Below are 26,428 nucleotides of genomic sequence, written 5' to 3'. Positions count from 1 at the left end.
TGCCAAATGTCCCCACCCCAGAGATCAGATCCCTGGTCCCCCTGTCCAAAATAGCATCCTCATCACACTGCCCTCCCTTGTTCTCACTCAGCACATTTATCACACCGCAATCCGACGTTACATATTTACCTGCTGACCAATCACAGCTGCCTCTCCCTGTAGAACGTCCCCTCTATGGAAGCAGGGACTTGCTGTTGCGTTCATGGCTATATGCTCAGTGCCTGGTGTATGAGTGGGCTCCCAGTAAAAAGTTGATGAATAAATGACAGATGATAAGGCCTGGGTGTGGTGCTATGCACACAAAATGACCAGAGTCACGCTGCCCTTTCTCATTTGCTTTACCAGCCACCCTGAAATAAACAAACAGGAAGGAAGGCGTTCAAGAAGACCATTCTTCTGAGGAACCAGAGCAGAGCTCAAGGTAAGGGCAAGGTTTTCTTCTCCTGTTCGTTTATGCTCTCTCTTTCAATTTGCTCTTTGGAGAAGATCCTGAGGATTCACAGTGGACTGAGGACAGCCTGGTTGGCTGAAGTCCATGTTTCCCTTTGGGGACGAGTTAGGAGACCACAGAGAAGGTGTCAGGTAAGAGGAGCATGAGACAGAGCCCCTGCCCCTTGATTGTAAAATCCAACAATGGAGCAAATGCCTTGATGATTTCCCAGATCTTTTGTCATGATCAGCTTTCAAATCAATTCTGGCGTGAAGACCACCCAAAAATCTCCAAGCAGGGTCTCCCGCCAGCCCACTTCCTCATGCTTTCCTTCAAAACCCTGCCCCTCTTTCCGTTCCTTTCCCCCTAGAGAGCATAAGCAAATAGAATGGCAAGATTTCTGGCTTTTTAATACATTTGGCTTCTCTCTTCTCCTTGCTTTTGGCCGCCTGTGCTATCTTTGATGGTGAACAGAGCCGACCAGTCTTTGGTAAGTAACAGGGCAATGGTCTTAGAAGCACTCACGGGGAGACATCAGAGACCTCCACAATACAACCAGAGACCATTGTAGTCTTAAGAAATGTGTGGTTCTGAACACAGAGGGACTATCTGGAGGGACTATAGGAGGTCCTCAAGTTCAAAGGTCCAGCCAGAGATCTTCTGAGAGTGGAATGCTCTTGAGCGTGAATGTCCTGGGCAAACTGGGACAGTTGACTACCGTCCCTGAGCATGATGACTTCGAGATGTGCTGAGGACCAAACACATGTGAAATTTAATCCATAATCACATGGGAGGCCATTGCAGGAGCAGACCATGAGTGGTGAGCAACCCTTCTTGAAGTTATGAAATCATCGACGTAACAATACTTGATGCACCTCAGGGCCTCCCACCCATCTCTCTGATGACACTCTGCTCAGTGCTCTGGCCCAAATCTTTAGCTGCTAATGCAACCATATCATGCTGGGCAATGGGGTCCCCACACCGCATGGGCTGATATAATGGACTCCTTTGTGGAAGACACCAGAGCCCCTTCCCTGGGTGTCAGCCCTTCCTTATCTCTTCCTCTGTTGGAATCCTTAGACCATTTGCCAGGGACCTCCTTGGTGGTCTGGCAAAGTCTCAAGACCTTCTCCAAAAAAAAAAAAAAATGCTTCTAACTACAAAAAAATGTGATGTCCACACAGTGCTGGAAAAGTGAACATTGACAACAAAATATAATTACCTAGACCCTTACCTCACGGGACACAGGGAATTAACCGCACACCTAAAACCATAAGCCTTCTAAAAGACAACATTAGATGAAAGTCACCATAGCCTTGGGGTGGACCAGCTTCCCCCCAAGCACAAAAGGTACAAACTGTGAAAGAAAACCTCTGATGAATCGGACTTCATCAAAATGTAAAACTTTTGTTCTTCGAAGGGCAAAACTGAGAAAAAGAAAGGGAAGTTACACGCTGGGAGAAATACAACACATTCATCAGACAATGTGGAAATCATATAAGAATGTGTAAAAATGTATGAAGATTTTTGCCACTCCAGAGTGAGAAGATAAGTGACAATTCTGAACCAGCACTTTGAAAGGGGCCGACAGACACACAAACAGATGCTCAACACCGTTAGTTATTGGGATGAAGCAAAGTCAACCGCAACGAAATACCACCATTAGATTGGCTAAAGTTAAAAAGACTGACTGTACCAAGTGTTGGCAAGGATGAGGGGCAACTAGACTCTCGTAGCCTACTGGTGGGAGTGTAAAATGTACAACCACCTTGGAAGACAGTCTGGCAGTTTCTCAAAAAGTTAAATATCCCCCTGCTAAATGACCCAGCCACTTGACACCCAAGAGAAAGAGAAACACAAATCCACACAAAGACTTGTACATAAATGTTAAAAGCAAGTTTTGTTTTTTTTATATTTTTTCTGTTTTTTTTTTAATTTATTTTTTTGAGAGACTGGAAGAGACAGCATGAGCAGGGGAGGGTCAGAGAGAGAGGGAGACACAGAATCTGAAGACAGGCTCCAGGCTCTGAGTTAGCTGTCAGCACAGAGCCCAATGCAGGGCTCGAACCCACAAACCATGAGATCATGACCTGAGCTGAAGCTGGACGCTTAATGGACTGAGCCACCCAGGCACCCCGCAAGTTTAAAAAAAAAATTTTTTTAATGTTTATTTATTTTTGAAAAAGAGAAAGAGATAGAGCACAAGCAAGGGAGAGGCAAAGAGAGGGAGACACAGAATCCGAAGAGGGCTCCAGGCTCTGAGCGGTCAGCACAGAGCCTGACGCAGGGCTCAAACCCATAGATCTTGAGATCGTGACCTGAGCTGAAGTCGGACACTCAATCCACTGAGCCATCCAAGTGCCCCCTGTAGCAAGTTTATTTGTAACAGTTAAAGCTGGAAACAGCTTCACTGTCCTTTGGCAGATGAATAAATAAACAGATTCTGGTATATCTATACAGCAGATTACTCCACAATAAAAAGGAATAAAAGAAATGTATGATACACACACAATGTGGATAAATTTCAAAATCATTACATTGAGGAAAAAGCCAAACCCCAACACATAATGCATGATTCCATTTATGTAAAGTTCTTAAAAGTGGAAACTAGTGTACAGAGATAGAAAGCAAATCTAGGGGTGCCTGTATCCAGGATGGCGGGGCAGGAAGGATGGATTACAAAGGGGCTTGAAGAAACTGTTGGAGGTGATGGAAAAGTTCAGTGTCTTGATTGTGGTGCTGGTTTCATGGGGCATCTGTATGTCAAAAATGATAACATTTGACACTTTAAATACATCCAGCCCATCATACTTCATTAGTACCTTGATAAAAGGATTCATGTTGTGCTATAGTCATATGAGTTACTTTATTAAGACATTTACTAATGAGATCTAGCAGCAGACCCAAAACGTCCGTAACTTTGCGGTAGTGCAGAGTAGAAAAGGTGTTTCAAAATATTTACAATAACCATGAAAAGACCTTGATTTCTCTTGGTAGCAGAGTCACAGTTCCTGCTAATGCTCCTGTGGTTTGTTGCCACATTTATATCTGAAAGGAACGCTAAATTTCAGTTAGTGGCTGGTGAAAATAAAGGTACTTGTTTTCTATCCTAGTTAGAGAACCCCTGAGTTAGAGACCTCAGGTGAAAAAGTCTAGTTGGAAGCAAGCCCAGCTACCTTATTACTGGGTTATTACCTTATTATCATTAAAAATCCCTTTGAAAGGTAAGCATCTTTAAATCCCAGGAATATTAATTACAGAGATGTCCTAAATGGGAAAGGAATTTTATCGGAAAGCATATTTTTTTAATTATTTAAAAAAATTTTTTCAATGTTTGTTTTTTTTTTAAAAGACAGAGAGAGACAGTGTGAGCAGGGGAGGGTCAGAGAGAGAGGGAGACACAGAATCTGAAGCAGGCTCCAGGCTCTGAGCTAGCTGTCAGCACAGAGCCCGACGCGGCGCTCGAACCCACTAACCGTGAGATCATGACCTGAGCCAAAGCCGGACACTTAACAGACTGAGCCACCCAGGCGCCCCCGGAAAGCATATTTTAGCTGAGATACAAATCAGATATAAATATGAACATTTTTGAGGTCAAATCATCAGATCGATAGTTTTTTGTTAAGAATGAATCTCTTCAAAGTTAGTAATTTACATAATTTAAGAGACTTCTGTCTAAGAGACAGACTGTTAAAGTAACAGGCTGGTCAGACTTGTTGATTACAATTAAAATGTAGTTGAATCATAGCTTAAATGTGCAATTTTTTTTCAAGTCTTGCTAAGTTTATATGCAATCATTGGAACACTTAAGGTCCTTCAAGCTTTGATGTACAAAGGTCATCTATTAGATTTATAAGAATTAATTAAGTACCGATGTTGAAAAGTTAAAGTGCTTGCAAAGAAAACGCAAAATATCAAATTTAGAAATGCAGTTTAAAATGTTAAAGGCTTTTAATTAGCTAAGCTTCTATGGGTCTGGGTATTAATCAGTGACTCCCTTGAAAACAGTGGCTGGTTTCTGTTGTTCTTTTCTCAGAAATAAAGTAATAGACTTGAAAAGAAAACTTACAAGCTCAAGGGGAAAAACTAGGTTTGGTAAATTCGTAATTTTGGTAATGCAAAATTATTTCCTAGCATTTGGGTATAGTTTTAGTATGTAAAAAACCACCCAAACTCAGATGGAGAAGTATGGACGGTTGAAAACGGAATTAGCCACAGGAAATCCAGGACGCTTCTCTCACCCTGTGTTTATTTTTGACCTAAGCATCCCTCCTGGCCTCCAACTGGGCCTCTGCCATTGAGGAATTAGCCACAAACACAAGAAAATTCTTTTCAGTAACCTAAGGAGAAGAGAGGTCATTTGTTACACTGGGCTTAGGAACAAATTGAAAATACTGAACCACTTAATTTTTCAAAACAGTGAAATCTGAACAAATGCTAAACTGGTGAACAAATGTATATTCATTGCCAAAACCCCAGTTGGTTTGGACGCATTTTTTCCCCGGCTCCTTCAGCAGAGTTGATCCCTTGACCTGCCTTCCCCAACAGCGTAAGAGAATCCTGAGGGAAATTCGAGAGTTGTACACTAAGCATTTTAAACAATCGACAACATTAATGGCAGCTAAATACCAATACACAAACTTTCCTCCTCATTGAATGGTTGGGAGGATCAGATTGTTTTTTGATCTCCCCAATTTGAAAGGATTGCTTTTTTACCAGATAATTCTCTTTCAGCGTTCAGTGACTGTATTATTTGGGATACCAGTTTGTCTGCTGTGACAGAAAGACATCGCCCAAAGTGGTTTTTATCTAATACGTTTTTTTTCTTTTCTCACTTAGAAGTCTGGGTAGTCAGTTGATGACTGGTTTGGTGGCTCCACAATCATCCGGGACCCAGGATCCTGGTTTTGGTCCTCTGCCATCATCAGTAAGTGGCTTCCATTTATAATCCAAAATGGCTGCCCTAACCATAGTTACAACATCTGCATTCCAGCCGCAGGAAGGGGGCAAGAGCTGAAGGGCTCATTTCTTTCTTGTAACGGAACACATTGCCTTCATTCACACCCTGTTGGCCAGAACTTAATGATATGACCATGCCTAGTTGCATGGGAGTTTGGGAAATGTAGACTTTATCTCTGCAGACAGTGACAAGTTAAATAATCTATTACTGTGGTGGCAACGGAGAACAGACACTGAGTGACAGCTCTCAGTCTCTGCCACATCCAACATTACACTCGAGGTGATTGAGTTTTGTGTACATCATGATTGCTCTTGTGAAATATAGCAAGCTGCTTAGGAGAGAAATTTGGAGACCCCTCTTAAAATAGAAAGTGTGACCCGGGAAGTCTGTTACCCATCTCCTTTCCACAGAACCACATAAAGTAGTCTGCAGAGGCCATGTGCAAGATGTTCACCGAGCGTTGGTTAAAAGACTAAAAAGATGGAGCGAAGCTAACTGGAACTCAAAGAGAAGTGGCTAACTGACCTGGTGTATCTATATTTTTGAGTACTTAAGGAGGTGAATCTATATGGATGGGAAATGTAGTTGGTAGGATGTCCTCACAAGTGGGTTTACACCTTTTAACGAGAATATATTTGTAGACACACATGCGTGTATACATTTAAAGACCCGTCGGGAAGAATTTATATATTAAAGTGATCTGGAAATGGGGTGCCTGAGTGGCTCGGTCAGTTGAGTGTGGGACTCTTGATTTAGGCTCAGTCATGATCTTAGGGTCATGGGAGCCCCGTATCAGGTTCCATGCATGTGCACGCTCTCTCTCGCTCTCTCCCCCACTCCCAGTGCCACTGTCCCCCTCTTGTGTGCTCTCTCTCTCTAAAATAAATAAATCTGGAAAGATTTCTATTTAAAAATACATACATATAAAATATATTTTTATTTTACTGTAATATAGTATCATATATTATGATATATGATATATTATCAAATACATAATATATATTATATATCAAAAGTATGATCTATTTGCAGAATGTCCCTCCTTTAATCTGATGTCTTCTCATGATGAGATTCAGCTTCTCTTTGGCGAGAATACCGTAGAGGCGCTGATGTGTTCTTTACAGCACATGTTTTCAACTTGTCCCATTAACAGCGATATTAAACTCCAACACTTATTTAAGGTGGTGTCTGCTGAGCTTCTCCACTATCAAGTTACTCCTTTTTCCTTTATAATTAATAAGTATTTTGTGGGGATATACTTTGAGATTACGTACGCAACCTGTTCTGCATCAAACTTTCAATTTATTAACTTACTTCTTCATACTCTTTTATGCAATGGGTTTAGTCTGTTACTATCGCATGTATTTTCCCGTCAGACTGTCCGGATACCGTCCGCGCAAGCCTCTCCCCCGTGGCTTCTATCCATATTTGACATGGCCTCCTCGCTCTTTCAACACTTCCTTCCTTTCTGGTTCAACAGAATGTTCAGGTTCATCCTCTATGTGTCATGACTCGGTCCTGGAGGGAGCCATTTCTCCACATATCCGTAGCCCCTTTCGTGGGAAGTAATTTCTAGAAGCCAAGAGCTGGTGCTGAGTGTGTACACTATTGCTGCTGTTCTGTCTCTGCTCTCAGGCCCAGAGCCGTGTGCACAGCACATGCAGACACTCATACACACACACCTCCACACAGAAGCATATACACACGTGCAGACACGTATGCGTGTGAATATGTGCACATCCACATGCATGTGTACACACATCCATATGCATGTATACACACAGATATGTAGAAACGTGCAGGCTCTTACATCACTCATTTTTGAATGTGCTAAGCTGATTCTAGAATTCATCCAAAAAAGAAAATGTCTGACCAGGACATCTTGAAAAATGAATACAAATTGACTTACCAGATACCAAAACAAATAGTGGAGACATAATAGTTAAAATTGAGAAGTGCTGATGTAAAGAGACAAATGGATCGTTGGGATAAAATATGGAGCCGAGAAATAAACATGGTTATGCAAATTTGCGTCGCTTGGTGGGGACCGCGTTCGACGCTGTCGGAACAGCCGGTTCTCCACCGGGAAAGGTTAACGCGCTCACCTCTTGTCATTAAAACAAATTCCACGTGTAATGGAAGGTACACAGTAAAAGAAAAAAGAAAGCATAAAGATGCTAGAAGAAAAACTTGGGACTATTTCTATTGAATCAGGGCAGGGCAGAATCTTTCAGCAAAATCAAACAATAATAATCAGAACAAAACAAACAAAATAAAGAAGCGAACAAAAAGACAAAGTCTATAATGAAGAAATTGATGAACTTGACTGCAAAAGGCTTAAACCTGTCCAGCAAAGGGTACCGGAAGCCAAATTACTAGACAAAGACCAGCTTAGAAGAAACAAACATCTGCTGAATATAAAGAAGATACAGTGTAATAGTCCAGAATACACTTACCAAGAGTTCCTATGAATTAGTAAGAAGACAACCCAGGAATAGTGACTAAAGAGTATGAATATGCAATTAATAAATCACAAACTAGTGGGGCACCTGGGTGGCTCAATCGGTTGAGCATCTAACTTTGGCTCAAGTAGTGATCTCACGGTTCGGGGGTTCAAGCCCTCAGAGGGCTCACTGCTGTCCGTGGAGAGCCTGCTTCAGATCCTCTGTCCCCATTTCTCTTTGCCCCACCCCCACTAACTCAGGCGCGCGCTCTCTCTCTCTTAAAAATAAATAAAACTTAAAAAAAAACCACAAAGTAGAAGAGTTTAATAAACATTAAAAATGATGTTGAACCTCCTTAAAAATCAAGACTATCCAAAATAAAACACACTGAAATATCCTTTTATACCTGGAGACTGGGAAGCATGAAAAAACTCAATAATAAACAGTTTGGGTGAAGTTGTAGGTAGATGGATATGCTCACGAAATACTGAGAGATACGGAAATTATTCAACTTTCTTGGAATATTTTTATGTATATTATTACATTTTAAATTGATGCATATTTATATTTTATGTTTTAAGTTTTTATATATTTATATATCTAAAGAATGCATATCTCAGTTCAGAAATTCAAATTCTATTATCTATTTTAGAGAAAGAGTCACAGAGGGGCACAGGGAAACACATGTAAGTGTCCTCATCAAAGTATTATAATAGCAAGAAATTGGAAACCAGTTAAATGAATAGGGAGTTGGTTAAATAAATGAGGATACAAAATTCTATGCAGCAGTTAAAAAGAATAAAATAGAAATGTATGTTCATACAAACTTCCCGAGGCGTAGCATTAAATGAACAAGAATTATAAAACAAATATGTAAATTTTGGTCTCATTTATGTAAAAAAAAAAAAAATCCCACACAGTACAATACTCGCTTCTCCTCCCTTTGTTCCCCCCCATATACTCGGGGAACAATGTACACATAAAATTAATATCAGTAGTTCCTTGAAGGGAAGGAGATTGGTTTTGGAGAAAAATCAAGGGAAACTTGATTTTATTTGTATTCTTTGATTTTTTTATGAATGATAATGTATTAAAAATAAAAATAAGTTGCTAAACCATTCATTTTAGAAAGAGAAAGGATTTGGGGCACCTGGGTGGCTCAGTTGGTTAAGGTCCGACTTCGGCTTAGGTCATGATCTCAAGGTTCGTGGGTTCGAGTCCCGTGACTGGCTCTGTGCTGACAGCTCGGAGCCTGGAGCCTGCTTTGGATTCTGTGTCTCCTTCTCTCTCTCTGCACCTCCCCCACTCTGTCTCTGTCTCTCTCAAAAAATAAACATTAAAGAATTTAAAAAGAGAAATGATTTTTGGTTAGATCGTTTATGCAAGTTGCTAGCACAGACCTGCCCCATAACGAAATCCCAGCTCTGTTATTCTGTTCTCAGGCATGAGATTTTTGATCAAATCCATTCTCTAGGAAGCAGGATTCCAGATTCCTGGCTTTGTCACCAACTTGCTGTGTGACTAAAGTCTCTCAGCACTAAAATTCTGTGATTGGACCATTTTGCAAAAGCACTCACAAATGGATTTCATATTAGCTTTCTATTGCTGTATAACAAGTTATCACAAACTAAGTGGCTTAAAACAAGACACATTGACTGACTCACAGTTTGTATGGGTCAGGATCCAGGCATGGCTCCCGTGGGTCCACTGAGCAATGTCTCACCAGGCTACAGTGAGACCTTGCTCAGATGGGGCCAGCCCGTGCTTTCACCAGAAGGCTTAACAACTAGGAAAGGACCCCCATCCAAGCTCATTCGGGTTGTTGGCACAATTTATTTCCCTGTGGCTGTACAATTGAGGGCCCAACTCCTTAAAGGCCATTGGCTGAAGATCGTCCTCAGTTCCCGGAGGTAGCCTGCAGTTTCTTGCCATGTGGTCCTAACCATATCACCATTGGGAGCTCACACTCACCATAGGCAGTTCACACTCATCTTTGGGAGCTCACACTATCATAGGCAGTTCACACATGGATATTTGCTTCTTCAAGGTCATAATCTCTTACTCTGGTGCATGCTATCCACAGTTTCAAACACACACACACACATACACACACAATCACAAGAATGATGTCGATCACCTTTGCCACAGAATATAATTATTAAGGGAGTGACATCACATCACCTTTGCCAAATTCTATTAGCTAGAAGCAAGTCACAAGTGCCCCCCCTCCACTAGAGGAGGGAATTCTCCATGCATCAACACGAGAGAGTGGAGATCATGGGGGCCATCTTAAAATTCTGCCTGCCACTGCATCTTTAGGATACAATTATTAAAGAACAATCCTCTGTCTTTCCATTGATAAAATTATTTAAATAGTAGAGTTGTGGGGTGGGCAGGGGGGGAAGGGAGAAAGAGGATTTATCAGGAAATTAGAATTTCATTTTCAAATTAGAATTTTGCAGCAAAGATGACAAGAGCCTGTTGGAGGTTTTGTTTATGATTCAGAGCTTACTATGATTTTAAATAGTCCCTTCAAGCCATAGAGCACTGACAAATACATATTTAAAGAGTGTGTGAAATTGAATCACCTCTAGACAATTATTTTGAAAAATTAATTCCTGCTTGGTTATTAAAGAAAAAACAAGTCCATCATTTGGATTCCATTTTTTCCCATAACTTTTTTTTGTAAAATTATATTAAACATTGAGGGCTCTGGGTACCTCTGGCATGCTTGGAAGGCAAAGTTAAGACTGAAGGATCAAATAAAAAAGATTCCCTTTTGAAATGTGCATTCAGGCATCAATCATTTGCATGAAATCGAAGGAAGCCAGAAGGATAGGAATTAACCTGATATCCTTTAAAAAACATGGCAGTGTCGACCAAGAAGCAGACTCAGATGATAAAGATGGATAGGGGAACCTGGATGTGGGGGTGGAGGGGGGCTGGTCTTCACATGGACATCGTCCGGCAGACTGAGCGGAACTGTCTTACGGTCACATGGACATCGTCCGGCAGGACTGATCACGGTCTTGCCATCAGGTGCTGGATCTGCAGTTCTGGGATGTAAACTTGCACCCATCTGGACCTGCAAGCGTCTTCTGATCTGAGATGACTGTGGGCCCATTAACAGAAACAAGCAAATCTGCAAGCGCTTGCATCAACCAGCCTCCCGCAATGTTTATTGGGAGAGAAGGTTTGGCTGCTCTTCTTTGCCCCCCGGCAAACGGATGATTTGCCGCAGCGGTTAAAACAAATGTTTCTGTCCGAGAGCCCCTTCCCAGGCCAATAAACATCTTCGGCGCATATAAACATGAAGGGTGTTGGGGCAGCGGAATCATGTACTTTCCAGCCAGTGGAGCTGAAATGTAGTTCGGTGCGGAAGTGTTCTAAAGCAACTGACTTCATGAGAGAATTTGCTTGTCCCCCACGGTGTTTTTTAATTTAATTTATTTTATTTTTTAATTTAAAAAATATTTATTTTGAGAGAGAAGAGAAAGAATCCCAAGCAGGCTCCATGCTGTCAGCGCAGAGCCCAATGCGGAGCTCAAACTCATGAACTGTGGGCCGAAATCAAGAGTCAGGCACTTAACCAACTGAGCCACCCAGGCACCCCATTCCCCCATAGCATTAAAAAAAAAGAGAGAGATTTTCTTTTAAATTAAACGCCATCATCATAATAAGAACATTTCACATACCATCTGGATTCCTGGCATCTCCTAAAAAAAAAAAAGGAACATCTGTCCACTGAGGTGCACTTTCCTGCCCAGATGGCATCAGCTGATGGAGCTGGGTAGTGGTTATTCTCTCCCATTAAACCAGAGTCTCGACCGCTTCCTCGGTGTCTCACACCTGGCCTTCTTCATTCATTTATCTCTACCCCTGATCTGTAAGAATTTGAATTTGCAACTCTTAATTTGATGCATATGTTGGAGAACATCAAGTCTGACCCTCTGATTTTACAAGTGAGGCATTCACACCGTGAGGTAGAGGCTGCCTGAATTAGATCCCAGTCCCCTGACTTACTTTCCTCCCAGCTTCATGGAGGTGTAATGGACATGAAACATTGTATAAGCTTACGGTGTACAGTGTATCGATTTGATGATCATATATCGCAATATGCTTACTGCCCTGGCCTTAGCTAGCCCTCCATCACATCACATGACGACTGTTTCTCCTTGTAGTGAGAACATTTAAGATCTATTCTCTTAGCAACTTTCATGTATACAGTCTAGAATTGTTACCTATGATCACAATGCTGTGTGTTAGATCCTCAGAACATATTCCTTTGTAACTGGAGGCTTACACTCTAACTCCTAAGCAATTTCTCTTTCTGCTTGACCCTGCCTCTGTTTCTCCAAATTCATCACTAGGAGTTGAAAGAACGCAACATAAGACCTATTTCTTTTTTAAAAATTTTTTTAAATGTTTTATTTATTTTTGATACAGAGAGAGATAGAGCATGAGATGGGGAGGGGTAGAGAGAGAAGGAGACACAGAACCGGAAGCAGGCTCCAGGCTCTGAGCTACCTGTCAGCGCAGAGCCTGATGCGGGACTCGAACCCACAAACGTGAGATCTGACCTGAGCCGAAGTCGGAGGCTTAACCAACTGAGCCACCCAGGTGCCCAAGACCTATTTCTAAAGTATCGTTTTTTGGTTTTGTTAACATTTATTCAATTTTGAGAGAGAGAGAGACAGAGAGAGAGACAGAGAGAGAGACAGAGAGAGAGTAGGGGAGGGACAGAGAGAGAGAGGGAGACACAGAATCCAAAGCAGGCTCCAGGCACTGACCTGTCAGCACAGAGCCCAACTCGGGGCTCAAACTCATGGACCTCGAGACATGACCTGAGCCGAAGTCGGAGGCTTAACCGACTGAGCCACCCAGGTGCCCCTCTAAAGTGTCATTTTAGGGGCGCCTGCGTGGCTCAGTCGATTAAGCCTCCAACTTCAGCTCAGGTCATAATCTCACGTTCATGGCTTTGAGCCTCGCGTCAGGCTCTGTACTAATAGCTCAGAACCTGGAGTCTGATTCTGTGTCTCCCTCTCTCTCTGCCCCTCCCTACTCATGCTCTGTCTCTCTCTGTCTCAAAAATAAATAAAAAATATTTTTAAAAAGTATCATTTTAATCTAAAATACTAAGAAAGAAATTCCATTTTGCTAACACTTAATATTCCAGTTGACAGTGGTGCCTCTTCTGACTGTGTGTGAGATAGTCTTGGGTTTCTTAGGGTGTTGGAGATGTCCAGAGGGAAGACCTGGCATTTTCCCATGCTGAGGGCTTAGAAACAGCCCACTTTCACCCACTCATTTACCTCTTTGATGTGTGAAGGTAAATCGATTACGTTGTGCCACTTAGAAATTAACAAATGCTACTTAGAAATTATTTGGGTGCCCTCTCCATTCTCACATAACTGTTCCCTCCCCACCCCTCACCAATTGGACTATCCTTCATGTTGGCCATGGAAGTCATTAAGGCCTTGAGATGGGATTTTAGGTTTTGGGAATCGCTGAGAACTTTTCTCTTTCTCAGTCCCCCAAAGGGAATCATCTCCTATTGGTGGGTCAGGACTTTGAGATCTATGCCAGTCCACCTTTCACTGAGTCGGTGGGCACCATGGTCTCTAACTTGCAGAGCCTAAACCCTGTGTGCTGTCTCGTCACAGGTCAGTAGCTGTCTAGAAATCTCTTACGCTATGAGCTCCGGTGAGAATTTGCCTGACACTCGTATGGGACTAAGGGGGCCTCATGGAATGGCCTTCTGAGCCCCCATTGACGGTCCTTATCAGTTTGTGGGACCCAGGACAATTGTACAAAGGAGCCCACTTGCAATATGTCTAAACATCAAAAATTTAACTACAATGTGTTTGAGACTCGTACTTTTACAAATACACCTTCATGGTGACCTGGAGTGCCAGATTCAGGGTTTCAGGTTTGGCATTCCTGGACTTCTCCGTGTTCTGGTTGGAATGTCTTCTGCCCCATTGCCCACCTGCCTTTCCTTGCTTCCTTTCAGTCCATCCAACCACGAAGGGCTCTGTGCACATGTATTTGCACCTGTATTTGCTCAAAAGTGTGTCCAAGCTCCTCCACCCCCTGGGCCTCCCCTGGGGCGGCAGAGTATGCCTCTTGGTGATGCCCGGAGAGGACAGTCATGGGCAAGGAGCTCACGCAGCCGTAGGCGGCATGGTCTGGGAGACAGAGTATGGATCTGGCGCACACGGCTCCTTAGCCTCCCTGTCTGCTCCCCCATGGAAAGAGGACCTGATGGGGATTTTGTGGCCGCTGTAGTTTTCATTGAACCAGCCCTTCCCAAATGGCAATAGACAAGTGGCTAAAGTGATTCCTTGGGGAAGCAGATGATAGGACGAAGGCAAGCACAGCAGGAGAGCAGAGTGCACAGACCTCCCCCACAAGGAGCTGATCAGCCACATACTTATTGGAGGCCTTCAAGGTAAAGGTGGCAGTTAAAAAAGTGAAAGAAGAAAAGGATTGTTTTAAAAAGAAAATCAGACGATGGAGAGAACATTTTGAAAACAGATGTTTGGGGGCACCTGGGTGGCTCAGTCGGTTAAGCCTCCGACTTCGGCTCAGGTCAGATCTCATGTTCGTGGGTTTGTGGGTTCAAGCCTTGCGTCAGGCTCTGTGCTGACAGCTAGCTCAGAGCCTGGAGCCTACTTCCAGTTCTGTGTCTCCTTCTTTCTCTGCCCCTCCCCCTCTCATGCTCTGTCTCTCTCTGTATCAAACATAAATAAAACATTAAAAAAAAAAAAAGAAAACTGATGTTTGAACATATTCTTGTTAAGGGATTATTGTTGACATAGTTACATTTTTCAAAATTATGTAAATTCTTGTGAAAGCTCAAAACTGCACACACTTCAAAGACCTGGAGACAGAATTTCCCAATGTAATTAAAATCCACCCCAAACTAACATTTTGGTGGACTTTAAACCCATGTATTAAAACTGTAAAAATTCAATATTTTTCAATTAGTTTTCAAGAGCAATAACAGCCTCAGGAAAGATAGAAGTAACCAGACAAATTTCAACAAAAACCTTTCAAAATTGGTGTATGAAATTGACAGGCGAAAAGCATTTTTTGAAAATAACTACAGGGGCTCCGGGATGGCTCAGTCGGTTAAGCATCCAACTTCAGCTCAGTTCGTGATCTCACAGTTTGATCTCCAGCCCCACGTCGGGCTCTGTGCTGACAGCTCAGAGCCTGGAGCCTGCTTCGGATTCTGTGTCTCCCTCTCTGTCCCTCCCCCACTCTCTTGCTCTCTCAAAAATAAACATTAAAATTTTTAAACAAATAAATAAAAATAACTAAAGTTAGTAATCCCCTTCTTTATGGGAAGACGTCTTTATGAAGCTACTTTTTCATTTTGGACAGCCATTAAATTCTACCCTATAATTATAAGCCATGAGTTTGAAAATAATGAAGGCTGTTGAACCACATTGTTTTCAATTTCGGAGAGTAACAATTTGCCACTGAATTGTCCTTGAATAATTTTTTTTCAAAAATAATTATTTTTCATCACTTCCTCTTTACATTTTTCATATGCTTTACCCTTCACAGAATATGTTAATACAGTAGTATGTGTATAAAACTTATAAATAAAAAAATAAATATGGGGGAGCTGTTTCAAAATATTTTGCCCAGTCAGAAGTTTAGATTTAGGGTAGAATATGAAATAGGATAAAACCAAATGTGGCCTCTCTGTCGTCGGCACTTTGGCAGGTCAGTCCGAAAGGGGACACTTTCTTCTTTTTCCTCTTAGACCTTTGCAAATCAGTTATGCCGTCTGCTTCTGCGGGGAGTGGCGCAGGGGCTGTTAGATGAGTGCGTTCAGTGCTCAGGAGCTTCTGGTTTCTATTTCATAATTGGAGTGATGCAGGCAGCCAGAAGGCACATTCTGCCTTTGCTTAAACTCTTGGTTTTTAGGACCGATGTGAAGAATCCTGTTTACTCAGTCACTGCTGAGTGCAGGACACAGCAAAAGCCACCATGTCACGGTGGCCCTTTGGTGCTGTGTGAGCCAGTGTTTGAGAGCAGATGCCCAGGAGACAGCGGTAATCATTGCCCTCACGTGTGGAACGCTTACCTGACCCTGCACTGTGGACTTCATGGGCGTTCAGTCTGCATCCCATCTCTCTGTAGTAAGAACTAGTATTCACTCCAGTATTACATTTTACATTTTGAAGTAATTCCAGACTTACGGGAAAATTGCAAAAATACTATAGAGAGTTCCCATATACTCTTCAACTAGCTTCCCTAAAGCTAACAATTGACAAACAATCCAGTACAATATCAATCTCCGAGCTCAGGAAATTAACAGTGGTGCGATGCTATGAACTAAACTATAGCCCTTACTAAAACGTCACCAGTGTTCCCACTCATGTCCTTTTTCAGTCCCAAAATACAATCTGGGAAGGCACGTTGCATTTAGATGCTTTGTCTCTTAATCTCCTCCAATCTGAGACGATTTCTCCATCTTTTTTGTTTTTCATGGCTTTGAGGCGTGTGGCAAATAGTCAGTTATGTCTTTAAATTTGGGTTTGTCTGATGTTTTCTCATGATTCGGTCAAAGCTGTGAGGTTTTGGCAAGAACACTACGGAAGTGATTTGCAGCCTCAGGGCACCTTATCAGAGACTACGTGATATTGACGTATCTTATGACTGGCGATATTAACCTTGATCATTGGTCAAGGTAGTGTCTTCTGGGTTTCTCCACTATAAAGTAACTAGTTTTCCCTTTATAAGTAACAAAGAGGTTGGGGGTATACTTGAAAGCTACATAAGTATCTCGTTGCTCTGCAAACATTCACCTACTGATTTGAGCATTCATGGGTGGATCTTGCCTGCAACAATTATTACCCTGGTGTTTGCCTACTGGAATTCACCTTCACTTCACACATGAAGTAAATGAGGCTCATAGCACTGACTTCCCACGCTACAAAAACCACGACGCCCGCCCCCCTCAGAATCTCGCCACAGCCTCCAATCTCAAGGGAAAAGCCAAAGTCCTGACAACTGTCCTGCAGACCCCCTCAATCTGTCCTCTGTGGAGGCCCTGACTGTATTCACACCCCGCTCTCCCTCCCTCTCTTTTCCTGGACCACAGTGAGTTCCTTGCTGTTTCTTAAATAAACGCTCCCAATTCTGCACCTTTGCCCCTGCTGTTCCTGCAGCCTGGACCGTCCCCATCCCTGTTCCCTATTATGTATGCATGTATGCAAATAGATGTTATTGATTCCCTGTCACCCCTCCCAGCTGTCATCTCCATGAGGACCGGGAGTCTGTGTGTTTTGATGACTGCTGTGTCCCCAGTATCTACGAGAGTACTGAGACATAGTAGGCACTCAATGAACAGCTGTTGAATGAGTGGATCAGCTTTGGAACATGAATAAAGAACCTAGGTACATATTCTGTTCACGGGCAACAGAGAAACGCAATTCCGATAGAATTCTCTCACAGGGAGATGAGAAACGCTCCCAACAGCAAGACTGCAAGTGAGGCAGACACAGTGAGATGCTTAGGGGACTCCGGGCCCGTTTCTCTGATACCCTCAGTTGTCTGGATCTGCAGCACGTTAGCTCCTTCTTAGACCGCTGCCCCCAAGAATCTCTAGAATCCCCTTTCCCTCTTCAGCTTGATTTTGCCTACCAGACGCTTCACTCTCAGGCAGGTCCCCCCATGTGATGGCCTCTGGCCCCCACAGGCTTCTGCCGTCCTCACAGCTAGCACTTCCCATGGCAAGAGAGGTCTTCTCTGTCTCAAGATTTCTGATAAAATTCTAGGACGGGGTCTCACTGGCTCAAATGTCCATCTTTGAAACAATGACTGTTTGACGAGACCTATGTCACGTGCTCCCTCTTGGTACAAGGTTCATCCCTACAGCTGCATGGACCAATCTTGGTAGAGGGGGCTTAGAAGGAAACTGCCTTTCTAAAAAAATTTTTTAAATGTTTTATTTATTTTTGAGACAGAGAGTTGCAGAACATGAGAGGGGAGGGGCAGAGTTAGAGGGAGACACAGAACCCGAAGCAGGCTCCAGGCTCGGAGCTGTCACCACAGAGCCCGACGAGGGGCTCGAACCCACGAACCGTGAGATCATTCCCTAAGCCGAAGTCGAAGGCTTAACCTACTGAGCCACTCAAGGGCCCCAGGAAACTGCCGTTTCTAGAAGAAAGGGGAATGTGTGCTGGCTGGGGAAAGCTCTTACATCGATGGTATTTAAATTCTGTACATCGAATCGTGTATGCTGTCTGTGGTCATGCCCACTGGGATTCTGCTTCTTTCGGTCTGAGGAGGGGCCCAGGCATCTCTAGTTTTAGGAAGCACACCAAGGGGACTTTGATTTACAGCCAAGGTTGAGAGTGACTGGTTTATGGAATGTGCTCTGACCTCCCTGGTGGAAGGAGACCCGTCTTACAAATGTGATTCTAAAGTTTCTCAGTTGAAAGGCATTGACAGGAGTTCGTATCCATTATGTTGAAAACTGTGGAAGGAGACATCTGTCACCTCGTGTGCTCAGCGTCCTTTCCCTCCCCTCACATAGGGGCCAGCAATTTCATGGTCCCGCCTCTTCTACCTGGCTGACCACGTGACTCAGGAGGGCCAATCAGAGTCGTCCATCTCTCTGGCTGCGGTGCTCCCTTCAAGAATGGGCACACGAATCAAGCCAGGCCAATAAGAGTCTTTTCTGGGACTTTGGAGCTTTTGGGGAAAGGAGGCTCCATTTGGGGACAAAAGTATGAGGACCACGTAACCCCAGAACTGTCGACAGCAGTGTTTATCTTGAAGTGGGAAGAGACCTGCATGTAAAACAAACAAACAAAAACAACCCAAAGGAAAAAAGAGGTAAGAGCCAGAGGAAAAAGGTACCAGTGACATGTTTTTAGTGCCCTGGATTTGGCTGTGACTAAAGCTGACGCAAACACTGGGCTTCTCGGTCACATGGCCAAACAAATTTCCTTTGTTCTGGTTAAGCCAGTTGGGGTTGTGTTTCTGTAACCAGAAACCTGAGTCCTAATGAACCCGGTATGAACCGGAACCACCTCAACTTTAAGACCTGCTGAAGAGGTAAAGACTGGCGTAAGAAATGCCTTTTGAATTATGAAGGATAAATCCCATATAATGCCATGAACATTACATGCAAGTGAATGTGTATATTTAATACCATCAATGTACAAGGTGTGGTGTGAGGCACAAGGGAACAAGGCAGGAGCATCCGAGAGATGAGTAAAGACACGGTCCTGCTTTTGACGGTTGTGAAATGCTGTGTGGTCCTTCCCAAACTCCCTGGTGCATAAAAATCCCATGAGGGGACTTGTCCCCAGTTCCCTGGGTCTCAGTCCCAGAGATTAATTTAAGGTCTGGGGCAGGATCCAAGAATCTTGCCTGCCCCTCACCCTGCAGGTGATTCACCCCCCCTTTGAAATTGATCTCCTGGGAGACATCGGAGAAGATGAGGAGAGCCAGAATGAGGGGGGGAGAACATTTGAAGAGATTGGCTGACCATGTCTCCAATTTGATGAAAGACACAAATTCACAGATTCAGGGTGTTCAGTAAACACCAAGACAAATAAAGATGATAAAAGCCAGACTGAAGTCCAACTGAAGAGCAGCAGATCAAGAAAGCAGCGAGAGAGAAAGAGCATGTTACCTACGGGGGCAACAACTTGATTCATGTTTGACACCTCATGAGAAACTACAGAGCACAGAGGGAGTAGAATAACATCTTTAAAATCATGAAAGAGGGGCACCTGGGTGGCTCAGTCAGTTAAGCATCCGGCTTCTGGCTTCGGCTCAGGTCATGGTCTCTCGGTTCGTGGGTTCGAGCCCTGCGTCAGGCTCTGTTCTGACAGCTAGCTCGGAGCCTGAAGCCTCCTTTGGATTCTGAGTCTCCCTCTCTCTTTGACCCTCCCCTGCTCGTGCTGTCTCTCTCTGTCTCTTAAAAAAAAATAAAAAATTTTTTAAAATAATAAAAAAAATAAATAAAATGATGAAAGAGGGGCACCTGGGTGGCTCAGTTGGTTGAGTGTCCGACTTCAGCTCAGGTCATGAACTCATAGTCTGTGAGTTCGAGCCCCACGTTGGGCCCTAGGCTGACAGCTTGGAGCCTGGAACCTGATTTGGATTCTGTGTCTCTCCTTCTCTCTCTGCCCCTCCCCTGCTCATGCTCTGTCGCCCAAAAATAAATAAATGTTAAAAAAAATCTTTTTTTTTAAACTGATGAAAGAAAGGGGGAAAAACCTTGTCAGCTTAGAATTCTATATCTGGTGAAAATATCCTTCAAGAATGGAAACTGTTACCAGATAAAGGAAAACAAGGACTTTGTTTTGCCCCCAAGCCTGCGTAAGAAATGTTGATGGGGGGGCACCTGGGTGGGTCAGTCGGTTAAGCATCTGACTTCAGCCCAGGTCATGATCTTGCAGCTCATGGGCTCAAGTCCCGCGTTGGGCTTTGTGCTGACAGCTCAGAACCTGGAGGCTGCTTCGGATTCTGTGTCTCCCTCTCTCTCTGACCCTCTCCTGCTCTCTCTCTCAAAATTAAATAAAATCATTAAAAAAAAAAAAGAAATGCTGATAGAAGTTGTTCAGCTTGAAGGGACATGGTACCAAATGTAAACTTGGTGCCTTAGGTAAGACGGAAGGCCACTGCATATGTTAAATAGCTGGATTGGAGCCCCTGGATGGCTTAGTCAGTTAACTGTCCAACTATTGATCTCATTTTGGGTCTTGACCTCAGGATTGTGAGTCCAAGCCTTGTGCTGGGCTCTGCATTGGGTGTGAAATCTACTTAAAAAAAATGCTGGATGATTGCCAAAGACTTTGTTTCTGCCTTTTCCCTTTTTCACTTCCTTATAATATATATGACTGTTAAGACAACAATTATAACACTGTCTCACTGGGTTTATAATTTATGTTGACTTAACACATATAACAATTACAGCATAAAAGATGGGGAAATGTGAGCCTGGACTGTTCCTATAGTCTACGTCTTACAGGAAGTGGTATAATTATTGGTACAAATTGTAAGTCAATGATGAAAAATAAAGGTTATACAGTGTAATTCCTAGAGCAACCACTAAAAGGTAATGCAGAGTAGTATAGCTAAAAGTTAATACAAAAATTAAAATAGACTTATATAGCCAGTTGTTATGGGCTGAATTATGTTCTCCCAGCTTCCCCAGATGTTGAAGTCCTAATGTCTAATACCACACAGTTGTGACTGTATTTGGAAATAAAATCTTTAAAGAAGTAATTAAGTTAAAATCAGGTCTTTAGGGTGAACCTTGATCCAACATGGCTGGTGTCCTTATAAGAGAAAATTTAGACTCAGATAGGCATGGGGTAAAGACCAGGTGACCAAAATTAAATAAAATAAGGTTCAAGTTAAAAAAAAAAAGAGGAACACTTCAAAATTATAAAAGCATCATGTTAGTAAGAAGACCAAAAAAATAGTAAATATTTATGTGTCTAGTAACAACTTCAAAATAAATGAGACAAAAACTGACAGAATAAAAAAGAGATACAGACAATCCTACCATTATATTGTGGGTTTTAATATAACTCTCTCAGCAGCTGAGAAAACAACTAGATAATTAGCAACATGGAGCATTTGAACAACACTATTGATCGCATTGACTGAATTTATATCTATGGAAAATTTATGCAACAATTGAAAAATACAAAACTCTTCTCAAGTGCACATTGTGTGTTTAGCATGATAGTCTGTTTACAAAGACTGAATCATATAGGTGATATTCTCTGATTACAAGGAATTAAATTGGCAATTGGTAATGATAAGATATCTAGAAAATTTGCCAAATCCTTGGGGATTAAACAAAACACATCTGAAGAAAGCAGTCATGAAAAAAAAAATGAGAAAATACTTTGAATAGAATAATAATGACAGTAAAACATATCAAAATGTATGAATGCAGTTAAAGCAGTGCCTAGAGGACAATGTATGTCTTCAAATGTTTTTGTCAGAACTAAGTAGGATTTATACTTTATTAGCTAAGATTCCACCTTAAGAAATTAGAAAGAGAAAAACAAATTAAACCCAAAGTAAGTAGAAGGAAGAAAATAATAAAGAACAAAAATCAATGAAATAAAATAGTCCAGGGGCGCCTGGGTGGCTCAGTTAGTTAGCTGTCTGACTTCGGCTCAGGTCATGATCTCTCAGCCTGTGGGTTCAAGCCCTGCCTCAGGCTCTGTGCTGATGGCTCAGAGCTTGGAGCCTGCTTTGGATTCTGTGTCTCCCTGTCTCTCTGCCCCTTCCCTGCTTGCACTCTCTCTCTCTCTCTCTCTCTCTCAAAACTAAATAAACATTTTTAAAAGTTTTTAAAAAGTTTTTAAGAAGTCAAAAACTAGAGAAACCAAAAGCTGATTCTGTGAAAAGATTAATAAAACTAATAAAAAAATTAGCTAGACTGATCAAGAGAAAAAAAGGTAAAAGACCAACATCCAGTATAAATAATGGAAGAGGGAAAAATTACTTGAAAAGCACAACTGTAAATATCATATAGTAGGAAACAGCTGAACTGTCTGCCTCTGGAGCCTGTGCTCCTAACCAGGACGCCATCTCAGATCGTAATTCTTACTGAGTATTTTACTTATGAGTATTCATAAATTCTTATGAGTATTACTGATGAGTCATATTTACTTATGGGTATTCCTGTTTTTGTAATTTCACTACTTACATATGCATCTCAACAATGAATAGCATTCTATGACATGTTTAAATTTTTTTTTAAATTTTATTTATTTTTAAGCAAGAGAGACACAGAGCGTGAGCAGAGGAGGGGCAGAGAGAGAAAGGGAGACACAGAATCCAAAGCAGGCTCCAGGCTCTAAGCTGTCAGCACAGAGCCTGACGTGGGGCTCGAACTCACAGAGCATGAAATCATGACCTAAACTGAAGTCAGACGCCTAACCAACTGAGCCACCCAGGCGCCCCTATGTTGTGTGTCTTAAAAAAGCTTTTATAAAGGGCATCATTCAATAGGTACCTTTTTGAAATTTGCTTTTTATACTTAACACAATGATTTTGAGATGTGTCTATGGATACACGATCTTTCCGCTTTGCCATGTAATATTCACTTGTAAATATCGTTTCCATTCTGCTGGACTCTCAAGGTCCTCCCCTGCCTGTGTTACTATCTCACCCTGCGTGGACCCCCTCACACAAGTGACCTGGGGCCCGCGTAGCGCACACAACCAGGAATGGTGCGCCACACTGGGCACTGGATCATGATTGGTTTCTCACCAGGAGCTTGGGACATGTACTTATGAACACTTGATCTTATTATTTTTATTTTATTGGATACCTTTAGAGTTAAAAAGGTAATCTTGTGGGGCGCCTAGGTGGCTCCGTCAGTTGACTTGTGAGGGTCCCCAGCTTGTGAGTGATCTGGAAGTCTGGCTCCAGGGTCCCTGCTCTCAACCACTGGACTTTATGGCTCTGGTTGAAAGGCCGGGCTTTTTATTACCTTTCCCTGAATATCATGAGCACGCCCTGTTGCAAGGAAGTCCCTACAAGCCAAATGAGACTTTATCCGGTAACGTAGGTGAAAGCCCCCGTGGGATCCTAGAAGCCTGTTTGCTGAAGATCGCAGTCCTGGTGAGAGAAAACTCTCCTCCCCCAGGGAGGTCGTGTGAAAACGCTGCCCCTGAAACACAAGCTCCCCACGAACTGCTTGCCACAGTCCCAATTCCCCGACGTGACACAGTGCGCTCTGAGCTCAGTATCGTCCGCCTCCACTCTATAGTATCCCTAGTGGGAAACGGGGGACAGATTCAGTTGTACTTTCTGTGCAATTGGACTACGCGCAGAAACAGACTTGCAGACGTGGTCTCAGGACCCGAACTGAGGCTTTTGCCCCGCAGGGTTCCTGCCAACGCAGGGCCTGCCCTCTGTGGCCTCCCTGCTACAAGGTTAGCTCTGCCCATTTTCTAGAAGCATTTGGGCTTCTGGTTGTATGCGCTACAAGAAGCACATTTTAAAAATAATTACAGGGGGACCTGGGTGGCTCAGTCAGTTGCGCGTCCGGCTTCAGCTCAGGTCATGAGCTCACAGTTCATGGGTTTAAGCCCTGCGTCGGGCTCTGTGCTGACAGCTAGCTCAGAGCCTGGAGCCTCCTTCAGATTCTGTGTCTCCCTCTCTCTCTGACCCTCCCCTGCTCATGCTGTGTCTCTCTGTCTCTCAAAAATAAATTAAAAAAACATTTAAAAAATTAAAAAAAAAACAATCGCAGACACGTGGGGGGCACTGGCCCTTGGTAGGAGTAACCCTGTCTTTCAACTGAGGAATGAAGTCGCTTGAATGAATCCTAGCAAAGAGCATGGTGACTAGAGGGCCATCTTGTCCCGGAAAAGCGTCTCTGGGTGTTTGTACCACGGGGAGGAGCACATATCTGAATGGGTGGCACTGGAAAATGCGATCGCCAAATTTCATGTCTTGCTGTACTGCAGTTGTTTTCAAGATCTGACCTTGAAAAAGCCAGGCTTTCCCCCACTCCCTCCACTGCCCACAAGGCAACGAACTCACCAGAGATGAAGGCAATGCAGACTCTTCTTTCCTTTTTATTTCCAAAGCCTGCAGTGGCTGCCGACTGTCCTTGCGGTTTAGGGTAAACCCCAGGACCTGCCTTTGGGACCTGGCTTCTGCTCGTCTGGCCTCTCACACTTGCAAAGCCAGAGCCTTTCCCAGTTCCTCCAAAGCAGCACGGGTTCTCTTCGGTCTTCAGGGCCTCTGACCAGAGTGTTCCCGTCCTCCCTTCCTTCCTGCAGAGATCGGTTGTGTTTTGCTGGCCCAACATAGTTCCCTCATCTGCTGGTGAAAGCATGTCAGTGTCCTTGGGTATTCACCCTCCCCAGACTGTCCACATGATCTGACCAACCCCCAGCAGTGAAAACAGGATCTGCATCTGGCCAAACTAGAGTCAACTTCGGGACCTGACAGTGCTGTCGTAAGAGGCCTTTCTCTTGGGCTTTTGAGCAGACAGGACATCAGCCTGGAGCTGCTCACGGATATCTCTGTCATGGTGAGAAGGGACCGTGCTTGAACATGAAGCCACACAGAGGAATGCAGATCTAAGAAACAGAGACAGCTTCCTGATAGCCTTTGAGCACCTGGATCCAGCCATTCCTGAAGACAACTACTCAGGGAGTTTCCATTCACATGGACCAAATATACTTCAGTTACACAAGCCAGTGTATTTCCCTGTTTGCTCAAGGCAACAGGAGCTAAGTTTTTGTTCACTGCAACTAAAAAGTTCCTTCAGAATAACTTTTCCTTTTATTTGATTAACTCTTGTTCGTTCTTCATGTAGAGCTCAAAGGCTTCCCTGATTCTCAGGTCTGGGTTGGGTCTCTCCTCTGTGCTTCCCCAGAACCCTGTGTCTTCCACACGTTAAACGCTCACACCCCTGCATTGTAGTTTCCCGTTGACTTCTTTGATTATCTCCCTAGACCCTGAGCGGCGAGCCCGAGTCTCCCAGTGGTATTCAGGTTGTGTCCAGCATGAGCCTGGCAAATAGTAGGCTGTTAGTAGTTTTGTTGATCAGGTAAATTACTTAGTTGATTAAAATCACTAACCCTCTATCTAGGTGGCTACGGCTATCAATTTTGAGAAATTAAGAGTCCATGTTAGTGTGTCGTGAATTCTGAGACTAAATCCAGATTCCCCAGGGGGAAAAAAAGGCTGTGATTGATTAGTGATGCCTGTTGTGGGTCTGGAAGCGAGGACCTGTGATCCGTGTTATCAATGAATAGTTTTTCTTTGCTCTGTACTTGTTTCACAAACGTGTATCTTTTCTCTTCAGTCAGATTGTCACCTTTTTAAAGACGTGGATCACTCCTGTGGGACCATTCCTGGGTGCAGATGAAGCCAGAGAGTAAGTCCTTTTCCAGAGCCTTCTAGGGCATTGAGGTAAGAGCTTCTCTTTTCTTTTCTTTTTTTCATTTTTTATGTGTTTATTTATTTTTGAGAGAGAGAGAGAGAGAGAGAGAGAGAGAGAGAGAGAGCACGAGCACTAGTTGGGGAGGGGCAGAGAGAAAGGGAGACACAGAACCCAAAGCAGGCTCCAGGGTCTGAGCTGTCAGCACAGAGCCCGACACGGGGCTCAAACTTGTGAACCATTAGATCATGACCTGGGCCAAATTTCATGACTCAATGGACCAAGCCAGCCAGCCAGGCGCCCCTGAAAGCTTCTCTTTCTTCAAGCTTCCCCACACCTGTCTGACTCGAGGCCCTTCTCTCCTGGCCCCTGCTTTTCTCTTCTTCTCTCAGTTAGGAAGGGTGCCACACAGAGATAAGATTTAGAAGGTAAAATCAAGGTGTGCTTGTGTCTGCAGGGGATTGCAGAGAGGAGGAACCAGATTCCCCAGAATGACAGGGACCATTGTCTTGGTCCCAATAGCTTTGCATTCTTGTCCGGTACCTGCTGAGGCTCACCTGTGTGTTTGGACTTTGGAGTCTATAGGACGTCTTTGATTCCCTTTCCCAAATTCCTTTGTTTGGTTTAGAAGGACCTCATTGCTAATGTATTTTTCTCTGGTTTCCAGCAAAGAGCACCCTCAACCC

General features: G+C 43.3%; 1 long non-coding RNA gene across 1 annotated transcript; it reads left to right on the top strand.

Moving 5' to 3' along the window:
• The first annotated feature begins 377 nt into the window (after positions 1-377).
• Positions 378-25,738, top strand: LOC115275487. The gene is made up of 3 exons (XR_003901584.1): positions 378-421; positions 5,270-5,357; positions 25,668-25,738. It is a non-coding gene; the product is annotated as an uncharacterized LOC115275487 (long non-coding RNA).
• Positions 25,739-26,428: the final 690 nt, after the last annotated feature.

The sequence above is a fragment of the Suricata suricatta genome, chromosome 12 (assembly GCF_006229205.1).
Source record: "Suricata suricatta isolate VVHF042 chromosome 12, meerkat_22Aug2017_6uvM2_HiC, whole genome shotgun sequence".
NCBI classification, from domain to species: Eukaryota; Metazoa; Chordata; class Mammalia; order Carnivora; family Herpestidae; genus Suricata; species Suricata suricatta.
Note: the sequence above shows the minus strand (reverse complement) of the source record. Positions and strands in the feature narration are given on the sequence as shown.